Here is a 19,457-nt window from a genome sequence, read left to right on the forward strand (position 1 = left end):
ACGGGGTTTCACTGTGTTAGCCAGGATGGTCTCGATCTCCTGACCTCGTGATCCGCCCGTCTCGGCCTCCCAAAGTGCTGGGATTACAGGCTTGAGCCACCGCGCCCGGCCAGCAGCATGATTTATAATCCTTTGGGTATATACCCAGTAGTGGGATGGCTGGGTCATATGGTACATCTAGTTCTAGATCCTTGAGGAATTGCCATACTGTTTTCCATAATGGTTGAACTAGTTTACAATCCCACCAACAGTGTAAAAGTGTTCCTACTTCTCCACATCCTCTCCAACACCTGTTGTTTCCTGACTTTTTAATGATTGCCATTCTAACTGGTGTGAGATGGTATCTCATTGTGGTTTTGATTTGCATTTCTCTGATGGCGAGTGATGATGAGCATTTTTTCATGTGTCTGTTGGCTGAATGAATGTCTTCTTTTGAGAAATGTCTGTTCATATCCTTTGCCCACTTTTTGATGGGGTTGTTTGTTTTTTTCTTGTATATTTGTTTGAGTTCTTTGTGGATTCTGTTAAAAACACAAAACAGTACATATGTATGATCCCACTTCTATTAAAAATGTGTACACATAAATAATTATGCACAGAAAAAACCTGAACTGAAATTTACCAACTATTAACAGTAGTTACAAGGGCTGGGCATGGTGGCTCACGCCTTTAATCCCAGGACTTTAAGAGGCTGACACGGGCGGATCACTTGAGGTTACTAGTTTGAGACCAGTCTGGCCAACATAGTGAAACCCCGTCTCTAATAAAAATACAAAAATTAGCTGGGCATGGTGGTGCATGCCTGTAGTCCCAGCTACTCGGGAGACTGAGTCAGGAGAATCGCTTGAACCCAGGAGGCGGAGGTTGCAGCAGTGAGCCAAGATCGCGGCACAGCACTCCAGCCTGGGAAACAGAGCGAGACTCCATCCCCCACATCAAAAAAACCCAGTAGTTATTTCTATGTAGTATGGTTATTTTCTGGTGGATGGGGGAATTCCTCTTTTGTAAATTTACTACAGAAAACATGTATTTTTACAATTAGAAGGAAAACTGGTTTTAAAAGATAAAATATTTAACTCTCCCATACATGGTCAAATGATTTTCAACAAGAGTCCCAAGATCACTCAAGGGGAAAGGAAGTCTTTTCAACAAATGGTGTTGGGGAAACTGGATATCCACATGTAAAAGAAAAAAGATGGACTCCTACCTCACACTATATACAAAAATGTACTCAAAATGAAGGAAGAAACTAAACCTAAGAGCTAAAATTATAAAATTATTAGAGGAAGGCCGGGCACGGTGGCTCACACCTGTGATCCCAGCACTTTGGGAGACAGAGGCAGGTGGATCACCTGAGGTCAGGAGTTTGAGACCAGCCTGGCCAACATGGTGAAACCTCATCTCTACTAAAAATACAAAAAATTAGCTGGGCATGGTGGTGTGTGCCTGTAATCCCAGCTACTCGGGAGGCTGAGGCAGGAGAATCACTTGACCCTGGGAGGTGGAGGTTGCAGTGAGCTGAGATCGCACCATTGCACTCCAGCCTGGGCGAGAGAGCAAGACTCCACGTTGAAAAAAAAAATTATTAGAGGAAAACATAGGGGTAATATATTTCAGACATTGGATTTGACAATAATTTCTTGGATATAATACCAAAACAAAACAAAAAATAAATTTGGACTTCATCAAAATTAAAAACTTTTGGCCAGGCACAGTGGCATATGCCTGCAGTCCCAGCTACTTGGGAGGCTAAGGTGAAAGGATCTCTTGAGCCCAGAAGTTCAAGTCCAGCTGGGCAAAATAGTGAGACCTCATCTCTAAAAAAATAAAAAAATAAAAATTTAAAAAAAATTTTAAACGTTTGTGCATCAAAGAATACTATCAACAGAGTGAAAAGGCAACCCACAGAATGGGAAAAAATATTTACAAATCATATATCTGATAAGGGATTAACATCTAGAATACATAAAGAACTCCTAAAACTCAACAATAAAATAACAACCTGGAAGAAATGAACAAAAGACTTGAATAGACACTTGTCCAAAGAAGATAAACAAATGGTCAATAAACATGAAAAGATAGCCCCAACATCACTAATCATTAAGAAAATGCAAATCAAAACCACAATGAAGGCCAGGCGCGGTGGCTCACGCCTGTAATCTCAGCACTTTGGGAGGCCGAGGTGAGCGGATCACCTGAGGTCAGGAGTTCAAGACCACCCTGGCCAACATGGTGAAACCCCATCTCTACTAAAAATACAAAAATTAGCCGGGTGTGGTGGAGCACGCCTGTATTCCCAGCTACTAGGGAGGCTGAGGTAGGAGAATTGCCTGAACCCAGGAGGCAGAGGTTGCAGTGAGCCGAGATCATGCCATTGCCCTCCAGCATGAGCAACAGAGCGAGACTCCATCTCAAAAAACAAAAACAAAAAAACACCACAGCCAGGCACGGTGGCTCACACCTGTAATCCCCGCATTTCAGGAGGCCGAGACAGGCGAATCACCTGAGGTCGGGAATTTGAGATCAGCCTGACCAACACAGTGAAACCCCGTCTCTACTAAAAATACAAAATTAGCTGGGTGTGATGGCACAACAGGTCACTTCCATTAATACGGCCATTATAAAAAATAAATATGGCAGGTGCTGGTGAGGATGTGAAATCATGTGAAATGGCTGGTGAGCCATTCTGCATTGCTAGTGGGAACATAATATGGGACAGTTGCTGTGAAAAACAGTGCGGCAGTTCCTCAAATAACCAAACAGGGCCAGGAGCAGTGGCTCACGCCTGTAATCCCAGCACTTTGCTGGGCCGAGGTGGGAGAATCGCTTGAGCTCAGGAGTTTGAGACCACCTGGACAATGCGGCAAAACCCTGTCTCTACAAAATATGCAAATATGAGCAAGGCATGGTGCCGTGCACCTGCAATCCCAGCTACTAGAACCCAGGAGGCAGATGTTGCACAGAACGGAGATCGCGCCACTGCACTCCAGCCTGGGCAACAGAGTGACACTGTTTCTAAAAAAAAAAAAAAAAAAAAAAAGAAAGAAAGAAAAGAAAGAAAGAAGGGAATTCTTTTTTTTTTTTTATTTGAGACAGTCTCGCTCTGTCGCCCAGGCTCTGTCGCCCAGGAGCCACTGTGCCTGGCTGGGAATTCTTACCCATGCTAAAATGCAGATAAACCATAAAGACACCACACTAAGTGAAATGATTCAGCACAAAGGGATGAATATTATATGATTCCACTTATAATAGGTACTCCCTAGTAATCAAGTTCAGAGACAGAAAGTAGAATGATGGTTACCAAGGGCTATGGTGAGGGGGTATGGAAAATGAGTGTTTAATGGGTATGGAGTTTCCAGTTAGGAAGATGAAAAAGTCCTACAGACAGATGGTAATGATGGTTGCAGAACAATGGAAATGAACTTAAGGCCACTGAACTGTACACTTAAAAATGCTTAAAAAGAAAATCTTATGCATATTTTACCATAATAAAAGGAAAGTTTAAATTTTAAATAAGACTACCAGGCACTCCTCAGATGTAACTATAAAAGCCAAATAATTTTCACTATCTCACTCTAAATTACCAGTGGAAAAATCATGGGACAAATGGTATCCTGGGTGGAGTCCTTCAGTACACTGAAATAAATCTAAGAATAGACCTGTCCCAATTAGGAACCGAACACTAGGAGAAAGACCAGGAATTCTATAAGACACCATGTTTGGCTGACTGCCTCTAAAAATGGCTTTCAATGACCCTCAACTCCTGCTATTGATCCTTTCCCTTGAGTGTGGGCTATATCTAGTGACTTACTGCTAATGAACAGAATACAGCAAAAGTGATAGGATGTCACTTCCCAGATAGGTTAGAAAAGACTGTGACATCTATCTTGCTCACATTCTGTCTCTCTCGCTCTTTCCACTTACTTGCTCTGATTAAGCAAGCTGCCATATCACCCCATAGAAAGGCCCACATAGCAAAGAATTGAGGCAGCTTCTGCTAGAAGATTACATGATTCTGCTTATAATAGACCAATAGCTAGCAAGGAACTGAGGCTCTCAAATGAACTATAGGAATTGAATCCTGCCAACAACCATCAGAATGAGCTTGGAAATAGATCCCTCCCAAGCTGGGCCTTGTGATGGCTGCAGCATACCTTGATTGCAGCCTATGACTGACCCTGAAACAGAGTATCCACCTGAGTCATACCCAAAATCTTGACCCACAAACACTGTGAGATAATAAATGTTGTTTTAAAACACCAAGTTTTGAATAATTTGTTATGCAGCAATAGATAACTATATACCAGGCTTCAACAGTAATAGGGTGATAGTTTCTCAAAGTTATGCACGACCACAGGTTCCTTTTTTGTTCTAGACTATGGATTATACCTGAAAAATTAATAGCTTAGCTATAGTACCAATATTGCCAATAATTATTTTAGATTTATTTTTTCAGTAAGACTTATAATAAAAAAAACTTGGTGCAAGAAAACTAGAAATTAAAGAAATTAAAGAAAACAGAAGTTAAATAAATTCCTCCTTAGTAATATCCTTAATGACCTAACATAGGAAGTAAATAGCAGACTAATGAATTCTGACAAAGATGCTAACTCTGGAGGTGTTGCCAAACAAACCAAAAGAAGATCAAAATATGAACAGAACATACTAAATAGAGATTCAATTTGTAAATGCAGAATAACATGTGGTGAAAGTCATTTGAAAAAATTTGTTGGGTAGAAAAAGACTAAGAAAATAGCCAACAAATTAATAAGTAAACACTGACAATCCCCTAGATGATAAACTCCTTGAAGACGGAGACACACATCACAATCATTATCCTCTGCCATAACCAAGTATTGAGCTTTGCAGTTAATTAACAGATATTTGGCGAAGTTAATTAAAGGGCTCAAAATGAGACATCAAACTGTATATAATTTTTTTTTTTTTTTTTTTTTTTTGATGCAGGGTCTTACTCTGTCACCCAAGCTGTAGGGCAGTGGTGCAATCTTGGCTCACTGCAACCTCAGCTTTCTGGGCTCTAGTGATCCTCCCACCTCAGCTTCCCAAGTAGCTGGGACTACAGAAACACATCACCATGCCTGGCTAATTTTTGTATCTTTTGTAGACACAGGATTTCACCATGTTGGCCAGGCTGGTCTCGAACTCCTGGACTCAAGCGCTATCCACCCATCTTGGCCTCCTAAAGTGCTGGGATTACAGGCCTGTGCCACCACACTTGGCCCCAAACTGTATGTAACTTAAGTCATATAGATTCACATATACAAATAGAGTAAAAAAGATAAAGTAGAACAAAAATAAGAATAAGAGGCACAAAGGGAAGTTTTTTGTTGTTTTGTTTTGAGACAGGGCCTCACTCTGTCACCCAGACTGGAGTACTGTGGCATGATCCCAGCTCATTGCAGCCTTGACCTCCTGGGCTCAGATGATCTTCCCGCCTCAGCCTCCCAAGTAGCTGGAACCACAGGTACACACCTACCTAAATTTTTGGAGAGACAGGGTTTTGCCATATTGCCCAGGCTGGTCTCGAACTCCTGAATTCAAGAGATCTTCCCAAAGTGCTGGGGTTACAGGCATGAGTCACCATGCCCAGCCAGGAAATATTTTTTAAATTGTATAGGAACTTTAAGAAATATAAGCCAGACCAAACAAGACTTAACAAAAAGAACTCCTTAAAACAGTATTATCTGAGATATTAACATAACACTACAGTAAGTTTATTGTCTTCTAACTCGAGGAACTCCTCACAAAATAGAGATTAAGACTAGACTACTGTACCTAGATTCAAATTCTGGCTATTGGGCCCATTACTTAACTTCTCTGTACCTCAATTTTCTCATCTATTAAAAAAAAGGAGTAATGACAGTTGCTAAGCATTAAAAGTTCTAAGATATATGTAAAGTGTTTATTCATCACAGTGCCTAGTTCACTGACTGTCCTCAATAAAATTGGCCAGTTGCGGTAGCTCACGCCTATTATCCCAGCACTTTGGGAGGCCAACATGGGTGGATCACCTGAGGTCGGGAGTTCGAGACCAGCCTGACCAAACGGAGAAACTCTGTCTCTACTAAAAATACAAAATCAGCCGGGCATGGTGGTGCATTCCTATAATCCCAGCTACTAGGGAGGCTCAGGCAGGAGAATCACTTGAACCTGGGAGGTGGAGGTTGTGGTGCGCTGAGATCACACCACTGCACTGCAGCCTAGGCAACAAGAGCAAAACTCCGTCTCAAAAAAAAAAAAAAGGTAGTCATTACTTAAGTAATTCTGCATGTTTCCTAACCAACAGAAGAGAAACGGTCACATTCACAGACACAATACTGTCCAAAACAGGTCCTGTACCACTTAAATATGAAAGGAAATTATCATTTTTGCACAGAGGCCCAGAATTGAAACTATTCTACAAATACTACTTATCAAATTCATATAAAAATATTTTTGTCAGCAAAAGAAAATTACCTTACTAATATTATTACAAATTAAATTACAGCATTTGCATTGTTATAATTTTACTTTTAAAGTTATTAGTAATAGAAAAACCCCTATCTTTCACCATACACAAAAATCAAATCAAAATGGATTAAAGACTTCTTAAATCTAAGACCTGAAACTATGAAACAAGTAGAAGAAAACACTGGGGAAACACTCCAGTACACTGATCCGGGCAAAGATTTCTTGTGTAAAATCTCAAAAGCACAGGCAACTTGGCCGGGCGCAGTGGCTCAAGCCTGTAATCCCAGCACTTTGGGAGGCCGAGGCGGGCGGATCACGAGGTCAGGAGATCGAGACCATCCTGGCTAACACGGTGAAACCCCGTCTCTACTAAAAATACAAAAAACTAGCCGGGCAAGGTGGCGGGCGCCTGTAGTCCCAGCTACTCAGGAGGCTGAGGCAGGAGAATGGCGTAAACCCGGGAGGCGGAGCTTGCAGTGAGCTGAGATCCGGCCACTGCACTCCAGCCTGGGCGACAGAGCGAGACTCCGTCTCAAAAAAAAAAAAACAAAAACAAAAACAAAAGCACAGGCAACCAAAGCAAAAATAGACAATTGGGATTACATCGAACTAAAAAGCTTCTGCACAGCAAAGGAAACAATCAACAAAGTAGAAAACCCACAGAATGGGAGAAAATATTTGCAAACTATCCATCTGACAAGTAGTTAACCAGAATATATAAGGAGTGAAAACAACGCAATAGCAAAAAAATTAAATAATCTGATTTTTAAATGGGCAAAAGATCTGAATGGACATCTCTCAAAAACAAAAAGACATATGGGCCAAGAGCAGTGGCTCATGCCTATCATCTCAGCACTCTGGGAGGCCAAAGCAGGAGGATCACTTGAGCCCAGGAGTTTGAGGCCAGCCTGGGCAATACAATGAGACCCCGCCTCATTAAAAGAAAAAAAAAAAAAGAAAAGAAACACAAATGGCCAACAGGTATATGAAAAAATGCTTAATATCACTAATCATCAGAGAAATGTAAATCAAAACCACAATGTGGTATCATCTCACCCCAGTTAAAATGGCTTATACGAAAAAGGCAATAACAAATGCTGACAAGGATATGGAGAAAGGGGAACCCTCATGCACTGCTGGTAGGAATGGAAATTAGTACAGCCACTATGGAGGCAGTGTGGAGGTTCCCCAAAACAACCAAAACTAGAACTTCCATATTATCCAGCAATTCCACTACTGGGTATACATCCAAAAGAAAGGAAATCACTAGAGCAAAGAGATACCTGCACTCCCATGTTTACTGCAGCCTATTAACAATAGCCAAAATGGAATCAACCTAAGTGTCTATCCAGATGAATGGATAAAGAAAATATGGAATATTATTCGCCCATAAAAAAGAATGAAATGCTCTTATTTGCGGCAACATGGATGGAACTGGAGGCCATTACCTTAAGTGAAATAAGCCAAGTACAGAAAGACAAACGTTATATGTTCTCACTCATATGCCAGAGCTAAAAGAGTGAATCTCATGAAGACAGAGAGTAGATTGGTGGTTTATCAGAAGCTAAAAAGGGGAAGGGGAGGGGGAAGAAAGGGAAAAAAAAGAATATAAATGTATTTATTGTTACTGAACTGTACATATAAAATGGTAAAGATGGTAAATTATATTTGCATGCTTTACCTCAATTTAAAAAAATTTTTGGCTGGGCATGGTGGCTCACAACCATAATTTCAGCACTTTTGGAGGCCAAGGCAGGTAGATCACTTGAGCCCAGGAGTATGAGACCAATCTGGACAACATGGCAAAACCCCATCACTACAAAAAAAAAAAAAATTAGCCTGGCATGGTGGCATGTGCCGGTGGTCCCAACTACTCAGGAGGCTGAGGTGGGAAGATTGCTTGAGCCCAGGAGGCAGAAGTTGTGGTGAGCCAAGATCATGCCACTGCACTCCAGCCTAGATGACAAAGTGAGACCCTGTCTCAAAAAAAATAAAGCTTTAAAAATAAAGTTAATATAATTAGTTGATCAAAAAGGGAATAAAAATAAACCAATGCCACTTACTATTTTTAGACTGGCAAAAGTACAGATTAGGACAGGCGAGGTGGCTCACACCTGTAATCCCAGCACTTTGGGAGGTGGAGGTGGGACGACTGCCCCGGAGCTGAAGACCAGCTTAGGCAACATAGTAAGATGCCGTCTGTACAAAATTTTAAAAATTAGGTGTAGTGGCATGCATCTATAGTCCTAGCTATTCAGAAAGCTGAAGCAGGAGGATCACTTGAGCCTAGAAGTTCAAAGCTGCAGTGAGCCATGATTGTGCCACTGCATTCCAGCCTGGGTAACAGAACAAGACCCTGTCTCAAAAAAAAAAAAAAAAAAGTATGGATTAGTTCTCAAATGTGTTTTAACTTGAAGCAAATTTTGAGTACTCACCCATATAAAAGAAGCATTATCATAGTTAATATCACAGAAGAAAGTATTTACATTAAAAAGTGAGGGCTTTTGTACACCTCTAGTAGGAATATACTTTGTTGTTGCTTGCTAATCGTCCAGTGTGCATGCTAAGGGAATGTACTTTGAAAATGGTATTGTAGTGTATTATGAAAGAAAGCTGAAGATATGCATACCCTGTGACTCAGCAACTCCTTTACTAGGTATATATCCTAGAAATACCTTTTCTCTATGCACACCAGCAAACAGGTACAAGAATGTTCAGTCACATCGTCCATAAATGGTAAAAACTACAAACAACCCAAATGTCCAGCAAGAGAAGAATGGATAAATTATAGTATATTCATCCAGTATATACATTCATATAGCGGCTTCTTACTGCTGCCGTAACAAATATGACAAATTTAGTGGCAAAAACAACACAAATTTATAATCTAATAGCTCTAGAGGTCAGAAGTCTGGGCTTCTACTGGGCTAAAGCTCTAGGGAGAATTTATTTCCTTACCTTCTCTAGCTTCTAGAACCCACCTGAATTCTGTTTTGTTTTTGTTTTCGTTTTTTTGTTTTGTTTTTTTAAGAGGCAGGGTCTCATTATGTTCTCCAGGCGGGAGTACAGTAGCTAGCTATTCACAGGCTCAATTATTACACACTACAGTCTCAAAGTCCTGAGCCCAAGAGATCCTCCTGCCTCGCCTTCCAAATAGCTGGGAATACAAGTGCACCACCAGGCCCAGCTTGCCTGAATTATTTGGTTTACCGCCTCATCACCCACCTTCAAAGTCAGTAGTATAACATCTTCAAATCTCTCTCTGACCCTTGTTTCCACTGTCACATCTCTTTATCTCTCTCTGACAAAGTATATGCCTCCCTTTTATGAGCACCTCCTTGTGATTACATCGGATCGACCCAGATCATCAAGGAAAATCCTCCTCTTGCAAGAGCCTTAATTTAATCACATCTGCAAAGTCTCTTCTGCCACATAAGTTAACATATTCATGTGTTGGGGATTATGACATGAACATTTTGGGGGGCCATTATTCCACTTACCACAAAACTACACTAAAAAGAAAATGAAGAAAATATTGCTATACTGAACTATATAAATCTCACAAACAACACTGAAAAAAGTTAAGCAAGACAAAATAATATACACAGTATGAGCCCTTTTACAGATAAAAGTTCAAAAATAAGCAAAACTAAACTACATTAAATGGAGATGCAAATATAGATCGTAAGTTTATAAAGAAAAGCAAAAACATTATTATCATAAATATCATAAGAATGGGTAGCTCTGGGGTAAAGAAAGTAGGTGAAAGCCAGGCAATTTACACCTGTAGTAATCACAGCTACTTTTTTAGGGAGGCTGAGGATCACTTGGGCCCAGAAGTTTGAGACTAGCCTAAACAACATAGGGAGATCCCATCTCAACAAAACAAAACAAAAAAGGCAGGTGAGATCAGGACGGGAGTCTGAGATGCTGGCAATGTTTTATTTATTGAACACTGGCTTTATAATTAATTATTCCTTAAACTGCACATATATGTTTTATACATACCATGATTAATATAGCTTATAAAGAACAGTAACAAATAATAGTTATACAAACCAGAAACAGAGAAAGCCAGACATAGAATAGATTAGGCAACAATAATCTAGCAATGTGAGAGACAGCAGAAGAGTGCCCCATCTACACAATAAAAAAAAGCCAGCTCACCTGTGAGTTGAGCATGAAGCAGAAATATAGGTTTGGAATAAAGAAACAACCTTAGAAGCACGCACACATTTACATTTTCCTAATAGAGTACACATTCCTTGAGGTCAAGAGCATCTACTCATTCAATTCTACTCATCTAGCATCTAGCCTAATACCTACCATAGAACCTTTCACCTCCCATATGGCTGAATGAAATTAAACAGTCCTTCGGCAAATAACTGGACAGTTGATTTGAAAATTTAACACATGCTCATTCAATAAATTGTCATGAATACATGGAAGAGAAAAAAGAAGCATAATGCATAGCTTTGCCCTTAATGAGTTAACAATCAGGGGAAGAAAAGTTATTATTTCAAAAAATAATTATTTCCAAAATAATATTTGAATGAGAACACATAATACAAAAACAGAAATTAACAGTAACTATCTGGGTTCAAAAGGCAAAAAAATAGGGACTTGGCACCGTGGCTCATGCCTATAATCCCAGCACTTTGGGAGGCCAAGGCACGCGGATCACGAGGTCAGGAGTTTGAGACCAGCCTGGCCAACATGGTGAAATCCTATCTCTATTAAAAATATAAAAATGAGCCAGGCATGGTGGCAAGTGCCTGTAATCCCAGCTACTCAGGAGGCTGAGACAGGAGAATCGCTTGAACCCAGGAGGCGGAGGACGCAGTGAACTGAGACTGCACCATTGCACTCCAGTCTAGGTGACAAGTGTGAAACTCCATCTCAAAAAAAAAAAGGTAAAAAATAGAAAAAGTTAACCTACATCAATTTGATCAATTTGTAAGGGCCAAATGCATACAAAAAATTGAACGGGGCGGTTAATACTAGCTAGGATTGTCATACAAAGTTTCTTACAAGAGGTGGATATGATTTGTAGAAGAGGGTCTGGTCGATTGCAAAATAGCCACATATTTCTCCCATTCCTGTACATACATCCCTTTGCAATGTGCCCTTGATACATATCCTATGGAGAGATAGGATTGTGCTAGGCACTGTGGCACATGCCTATAATCCCAGCTACTAGAGAGGTTGAGGCAGGAAGATTGCCTGAGCCCAAGAGTTTCAATCCAGCCTGGGCAACATAGCAAGATCTTGTCTCTAACAAAAGAGGTAGATCATTCCTTTGGTTCCTTTCTCCTTCTCTGAAACGGGTTGGCCATGTGACTTGTTCTGGCCAATGGGACATTAGCAAACATGACCCAGAATCCAGAAAAGCAATCCAGAAAAGAAAAGAATCCAGAAATACACTGGACTTGCCCTCTTTTGCTACTTTTGGAGCCCAGACTCATGAGAACAAACTCAAGCTAGCCAACTGTCTCATATAAATCAGAACAAACAAGACCAAAAAAGGTACTATTCAGCTGAGCCTAAACTGCCAACCCACAGAACAGTTAACTCATAAGTAATCATTGTTTTAGCATCTAAATTTTGGGGTGCTTTGTTTCAAGGCAAAAGTTAACTAAGGAGGTATGCAAAGGCACAGAAGAGGAAATAAGCATAACATACAAGTGCATGGGAAAATAAATGATGAGATTAGTCTATATCAGGGGTGTCCAATCTTTTGGCTTCTCTGAGCTACAGTGGAAGAACTGTCTTATACCACACATGAAATAAACTAACACTAACGATAGCTGATGAGTTAAACACACACACACATAAACACACACACTACAAAAGCTCATAATGTCTTAAGAAAGTTTACAAATTTGTGTTGGGCCACATTCAAAGCCATACTGGGCTGCGTGCGGCCCATGGGCCGCAGGTTGGATAAGCTTGGTCTACGTGAAAAGGGTGCTTATTGGGAGAAAGAATACATAGGCCTGAAAGGTAAACTGAGTTCAAACTGCAAAAACCAGGCTAGGAAGAGGATGGATATCATTCTGTTTCGGTCGGCAAGGTGGCACAGGGTGGGCCTGAAGGCACCCCTTCAGGAGCAGAGGATGATATGATGTAAGAGGGAAAAAAGTCCACTTAGAAGACGATTACTATCACTATTATCTCTCAGGCTAAAGGAATAAACTTCTCCTACATTTAGGAGGGAAACTAGATAATTCACCAAATAGCACAGTTTTATAACTGTCATATAGTTTATATAAGATTCTACTCTTTGGCCAGACCTGGTGGCTCACACTTGTAATTCCAGCACTTTGGGAGGCCAACGTGGGTGGATCACCTGAGGTCAGGAGTTTGAGACCAGCCTGGCCAACATGATGAAACCCCATGTCTACTAAAAATGCAAAAAAAAAATTACCTGGGCATGGTGGCGGGCGCTTGTAGTTCCAGCTACTCGGGAGGCTGAGGCAGGAGAACTGCTTGAACCCGGGAGGCGGAGGTTGCAGTGAGCTGAGATCGTGCCATTGCGCTCCAGCCTGGGTGACAAGAGCAAAACTCCATCTCAGGCCGGGCGCGGTGGCTCAAGCCTGTAATCCCAGCACTTTGGGAGGCCGAGACGGGCGGATCACGAGGTCAGGAGATCGAGACCATCCTGGCTAACACGGTGAAACCCCGTCTCTACAAAAAAAAAAAATACAAAAAACTAGCCGGACGAGGTGGCGGGCGCCGGTAATCCCAGCTACTCAGGAGGCTGAGGCAGGAGAATGGCGTAAACCCGGGAGGCGGAGCTTGCAGTGAGCAGACATCCAGCCACTGCACTCCAGCCTGGGTGACAGACCAAGACTCCATCTCAAAAAAAAAAAAAAAAAAAAAAAAAAAAACTCCATCTCAAAAAAAAAAAGTATCTAAATTGTTATGTTTTAAAATAAAACAAGATCGTGTGTAGAAACAAGTTTACAAAGAGTACACACCTGCTAAATTTTTCAAGGCATCTAATATACTGATAAACAACAGAAATAAGGTGCAAGGATAGGATAAGCCCAATGGGATTTTGTTTTTGTTTTTGTTTTTATCCCATAGATCTTAGCAAGAGCTCCTCTGAAGAGTTAGTAAAAAGAAATGAAGATTTGTAAAGAACTCCATTTGCTGATGGTAACAGAAGAGAAGGCAAGTTTATTCACCACTCTTACTTCAACTGTTCTTTATAAACTTTCAGGGGAGGCAAATTATACTTCGGGCAACCTGCAATCTCTCTGAGCTCAATAAATCTAAGTAAAATATCTATTAAAAATAAAGAGAAGCTTTACAGGTCAGTATGGTTACAATTACTGACAACAAAATAAAAGTGTAAACAACCTAGTTTTCCTCTCCCTGGCTACCATACTAGCAACACATAAACAAATCCTTCCCTTACAGGAAGTACAGTGTAACTTACATGGCCAGATTGTTAAGGAAAACACTAAACATTCCTTGGGTAAACAAAATCATTCCTCAAGTAAAATCTACTATAACCAAATCAACCGAGCAAAGCATTATGTCTGTGATTCCCACTAAGACAAAGAAAAATCAATACAGAACCTTTTCTGTATCTTCATTGTAATAACATTTTAAGTATATTAACTTCCTTTTTTTTTTTTTTGGAGATGGAGTCTTGCTCTGTCACTCAAGCTGGAGTGCAATGGCACTGTCTTGGCTCACTGCAGGCTCCACCTCCCGGGTTCAAGTGATTCTTCTGCTCGGCTTCCCAAGTAGCTGGGACTACAGGTGTGTGCCACCATACCCGGCTAATTTTTGTATTTTTTGTAGAGACAGGGTTTCACCATAGTGGCCAGGCTGGTCTCGAACTCCTGACCTCGTGATCTGCCCGCCTAGGCCTCCCAAAGTGCTAAGATTACAGGCATGAGCCACCCCGCCTGGCCTTAACTTCCTTTTTTTAAAAACAGCAAAACTGGCCAGGCACAGTATAATATAATATATCCTAATATATCCTAATCACTTGTACGTTTAATGAATCACCTATAAGATGCTGAACCCTAGCTACAGAGACACTATAGCCATCTACTTGGAACACCTCTTTCCTGTAACCATGGCTTCTACTCTGGCTTCTGGTAACACAGTCCTAACTTCTCATGGTTCAAACAGAGAGTGTAAAAACATAACATAGGAACTTTGTCAGTATTCAAGCAATTGAGGCTTGGGAGAATCCAAAGCAGAAACCCATATTGGAGGGAGAACAGGGACTCTTTAGGACAAAACTCTTCCAAGTGTTCTTGTGTTCTGAAAGAACTTGTCTAAAGCTGTTTCAGGGGTTGTGTGGACATTTAATTCCAAATAGCCTCTTAAATTTAAAAACATTTATTTTTTCATTATTTATTTAATTATTTAACGAATTATAGGATAATATATCCACTAGCCTCTGAACCTGGTGAAGTATGTAGAATGAACTGTGGCTGATGATACAGAAACTTCTTCCCTGAACCCACCTCTTGACTGTTAGGTCTGTTAAATGTTCATGTCTGCATCTTCCATTCACAATACTTGGAACACTTGTAATTCCTTCCTCTGCAAATGTCTACTTCCACTATTTGTAAGCTCCAAAAGTGAGTAGATTATTTATCCTGTAGGCTGTTAAATCTCTAACCCCTAGCACAGTAACATGGCAGATGCTTAGCAAGTATTCAATCAAGGAATGAGGCTACTATTATACAGTAATCCCCTTTATCCACGGTTTCACTATCTGCAGTTTCAGTTACCCATGGTCAACCACAGTCCAAAAATATTAAATGGAGAACTCCAGAAATAAACAATTCATAAGTTTTAAATTGCACGTTGTTTTGAGTATGGTGATGAAATCTCAAGCCGTTCAGCTCTGTTGCACCTAGGATGTGAACCATCCCTTTGTCTAGCATGTATCCGCACTGTCTATGCTGCCTTACTGTTTGTCACTTAGTAGCCATCTCGGTTGTTAGATTACTGTCTCAGCACAGCAGTGCTTGTATTCAAGTAACTAAGTCTTACTTTACTTAATAATGGCCCTAAAACACAAGAGTAGTGATGCTGGCATATTATGATAACTATTCTATTTTATTATTAGCTATTGTTTTTACTCCCTTACTACGCTTAATTTATAAACTTTATCATAGTTATGTATGTATAGGAAAAGCATAATTACCCATAGGGTAAGGTACTATCTGAGGTTTCAGGCAGCCACTGGAGGTCTTGGAATGTATGCCCCTCAGATGGGGATGACTACAGTAGTTCAAAGTTTCACAGAGACAGAATTAAGGTGGTAGCAATGGAAATAAAATGCAGAAGGCTAGACATTGTGGCTCATGCCTATAATTCCTGCACTTTGGGAGGCTGAGGTGGGAGGATTGCTTGAACTCAGGAGTTCAAGACCAGCCTGGGCAACATAGTGGGATCCCACTTATACAAAAATTTTTAAAATTAGCCAGGTGTGGTGGCATATGCCCATAGTCCCAGCTACCCAGGAGGCTAAGGTGGGAGGACTGCCTGAGCCCAGGAGGTCAAGGCTGCAGTGAGCTATAATCATGGCACTCTAACCTGGGCAACAGAGCAAGACCCTGTCTCCAAAAAAAGAAAGAAAGCAGAGGTTTTATGTGGGCAAGATGCAGGATAAATAGGGAGCCAAAATAAAAAAAGAAAAAACAGAGAGAGAGAATGTGTGTTTTGATCCTGTATGATTGAATGATAATGCCTTTATTTATAGAATTAAGGAAGTTAAAAAGAGAACTGACTATTGTCTTGGATATATTGAATTTTTTAAGTGCTAGGGAAATCCAGCAGAAAAGAAGTCCTAATCTAGTTTATTATCTACCATATAATTTTAGCCTCCAGATGATATTTCTTAAATCAAATTTCCATGAGAGACAAGGCTCACATTTTTTTCTTTGGTTATTCATTTTTTCCTATTTTCCTCCCCTCATCTTTGCCTTATTGGTCATTGAAAAGTGATTTTTGTTTTTGTTGTTGAGACAGACTCTCACTCTGTCACCAAGGCTGGAGTGCCGTGGCGCAATCTCAGCTCACAGCAGCCTCCCCCTCCCGGGTTCAAGCAATTCTCCTGCCTCAGTCTCCTGAGTAGCTGGGATTACAGGTGCCTGCCACCACACCCTGCTAAGTTTTCTATTTTTAGTTGAGATGCAGTTTCGCCACGTTGGCCAGACTTGTCTCCAACTCCTGACCTCAAGTGATTCACCCACCTTGGCCTCCAAAACTGCTGGGATTACAGGCGTGAGCCACCATGCCCAGCTAAAAAATGGTGATAAAACTTTTAGATATTTTAGAAACTGAAGCACTTGGAGGATGAAGAAATTTAAAAAGGCTTTACAAACTTCATCTATAATAAATAACATGTGGAAAATTAAATGTTCGACAAATATGAACAAAATACAGTCTTTCAATTGATCATATGGCTAGAACAAGATGAGGGAAAGCGCAACTTCATTTTTTTAAAGGCAACTACTCTGAAACTGCAGAAAGAAAAAGACAAATGTTAAAGTATTCATTATACAAGCATTTTGGTAAAAACAAATATAATGGAAAATATGTTTTCTAATTCAAACATTTTTAAATGCTGATTCTTATTTTCAATAAAGATGTTAATTCTCTGTTTAAAAAAATAATGATTCTGAAAACATGGTTAAGTCTTGATAGCTTACCAAAGGAAGCTAAGAAGCTACTTACTAACTTCCACTCTTTAGGAGACACTGTTACATCCCAGATTCTTTTCAGAGGACACAAGTTTTTTACATTGGGAAGCTTTACCCTAACTGAAGTGAAAACAAATTCCTATAACACAATAAAAAACAGCTATGAACATTCCAAAACACGAAGGATTATACAGACAAAGGTTAAAAAAAAACAAAGGAAAAAAATCCAAAATGTTCACAAAAGTTTGTAAGTACTATATGTTCACTTAAGTATCAAGAATAAAGTCACATGACATTAATGAAAATATACTAAGAAGTCTACTTAAAAATCACCTACTGAAAAGATGAAATTATCTAGCAAAATTGACATTCAAATTATGTAATAACATAATTTCAATCTGTACTATAAACCTATAGTCAAGGATCACCAGACTTTAATGAGGCAGTTTTGAGTAGTAATATGTGTTGTTCTTATGCTCAAAATTTAGTTCTAAAAAACTGAATTTTTTCATGTGAACTTAAAGGCTCTTTCACCAAATATGGAAGTATGATATTAAACTTAAAAGCATTCAGTATTTTCAGCATAAAAGGTTCTATCCACTGAAGCCTGGGGAAAAAACTTCCACTACCACACATTGTTTACAATATGCTGGATGACCAAAAAAAAAAAAAAAAAAAAAAAAAAAGACTAGGAAATAAAACTGAATAAAATGTATTTCAATTCAAAAATCCATAAATATTGAAGGTATATTGCAATATTACTAATCAAATAAACAGAAATAGCTCTGACTACATTTTGAGTGTCTCTCAAAAACCTCAACAAGAGCAAAAAATGAATACATGACTAGAGTAATTCTGAGTAGCATACCCTCAAATTGAAAAGACTATTTGCTATATATTTATAAAGGAATATTTCCTATAGGAGCTTTTTTTAAGAGTGGAAAGAAGTAAGCTATAGCTATATTTTCCATAATTCTCAAAGACTTTTTATTTTGCTGATCAACTCAGTTCTTACTAGTTCAATAATGATCATAAACACTTTCCCTTGTCATAGATTTTTATTTATTTAAGAGATGGGGTCTTGCTCTGTCACCTAGGGTGGAGTGCAGTGGAGCAATTACAGATCACAGCAGCCTCAACCTCTGATCCTCCCCCTCAGTCTCCCTAGTAGCTAGAACCACAGGTGTGAGCCACCATGCCCGGCTAAATTTTTGTTTGTTTGTTTTTTGTAGAGACAGGATCTCCCTGTGTTACCTTGGCTGGTCTCAAACTCCTGGGCTCAAGTGCCTTGGCCTCCTCCTGTCTTGGCCTCTCAAGGTGCTGGGATTACAGGCATGAATTATTGTTTTTTTTTAAAGCAGCAAACGTTTATTAACTCACACAGTTTCTGAGAATTAGAATCTGAAAGTGTCTCCAGTAGGTGGTTCTGGCTCAGTCTCTCATGAGTTGCAATCAAGCAGTCATCTGGATATATGTTACTTTTTAAAGTCATAAAGCATATAAAAAAATTGGCTGCCCCCAACCAAAGTGAAATTTAAATTCCATGATCACAGCTAACTCGGATCTGTAATATTCATTTACTGTGAAAAACCAATAACTTATTGTTGCCATATTTTTAGTGCACTTTTTAGAAGTAAAATACCCTCAGAAATTGTCTAAATTATACAAACTTCCCTTCTAGTATTACATCTAAAGATATTTGAAGCCCCACATAATTGAGTTCAATTTGCTAAAGCAAATGAGGTCTAACCTCATGAAGATTTCCTTAAGTATTAAAATAATCAGCACTTAAAATCAAAAGAAGATACAAAAAACTGAAGTCATATATAATGCAGTAGAGAATTTACTAAATTATGTATTAACCATAGTACAAGATAATGAGCAAGATATATTATTCTCAGTCAGCCCCCTACCAATGTAGAAATTTGCATCAACTTGATATTACATATTAAATTAATGAAGTTATGGACTTTAATTTCTTCTATGTGTCTAAAACTGGAAGAGGGGAAAAAGCATTTCCTAACATTCTATCATAAAAGAAAAATGTTAGAGAAACTTTCCTTTAAAACCATGCTTCAAATGTCCCTTTCCGAGTCTTGATAAAATGTTATCATATAGGAAAACATAAGCTTCTAAATCAAAGATTTCCTTCAATGTTTTCAATTTGCATAGATCACAATATAACACACTTATTATCTGAAACTTTTTTGACTTCAGACAAATGCCTCAAGATTAGTCACATTAAGCTGTATTTGTCATCATTACTGCTTCTTTCTTTAAAAAAAAAAAAAAAAAAAAGGAAAG

The 19,457-nt window shown here is 39.4% G+C and overlaps 1 protein-coding gene across 2 annotated transcripts in view; it reads right to left on the bottom strand.

Moving 5' to 3' along the window:
- The window catches only part of TTBK2 (tau tubulin kinase 2), a 178,606-nt gene that overhangs the window by 157,624 nt on the left and 1,525 nt on the right, over nucleotides 1-19,457 (bottom strand). The window lies entirely within an intron of this gene.

Source organism: Rhinopithecus roxellana, chromosome 5 (assembly GCF_007565055.1).
Source record: "Rhinopithecus roxellana isolate Shanxi Qingling chromosome 5, ASM756505v1, whole genome shotgun sequence".
Classification (NCBI taxonomy): domain Eukaryota; kingdom Metazoa; phylum Chordata; class Mammalia; order Primates; family Cercopithecidae; genus Rhinopithecus; species Rhinopithecus roxellana.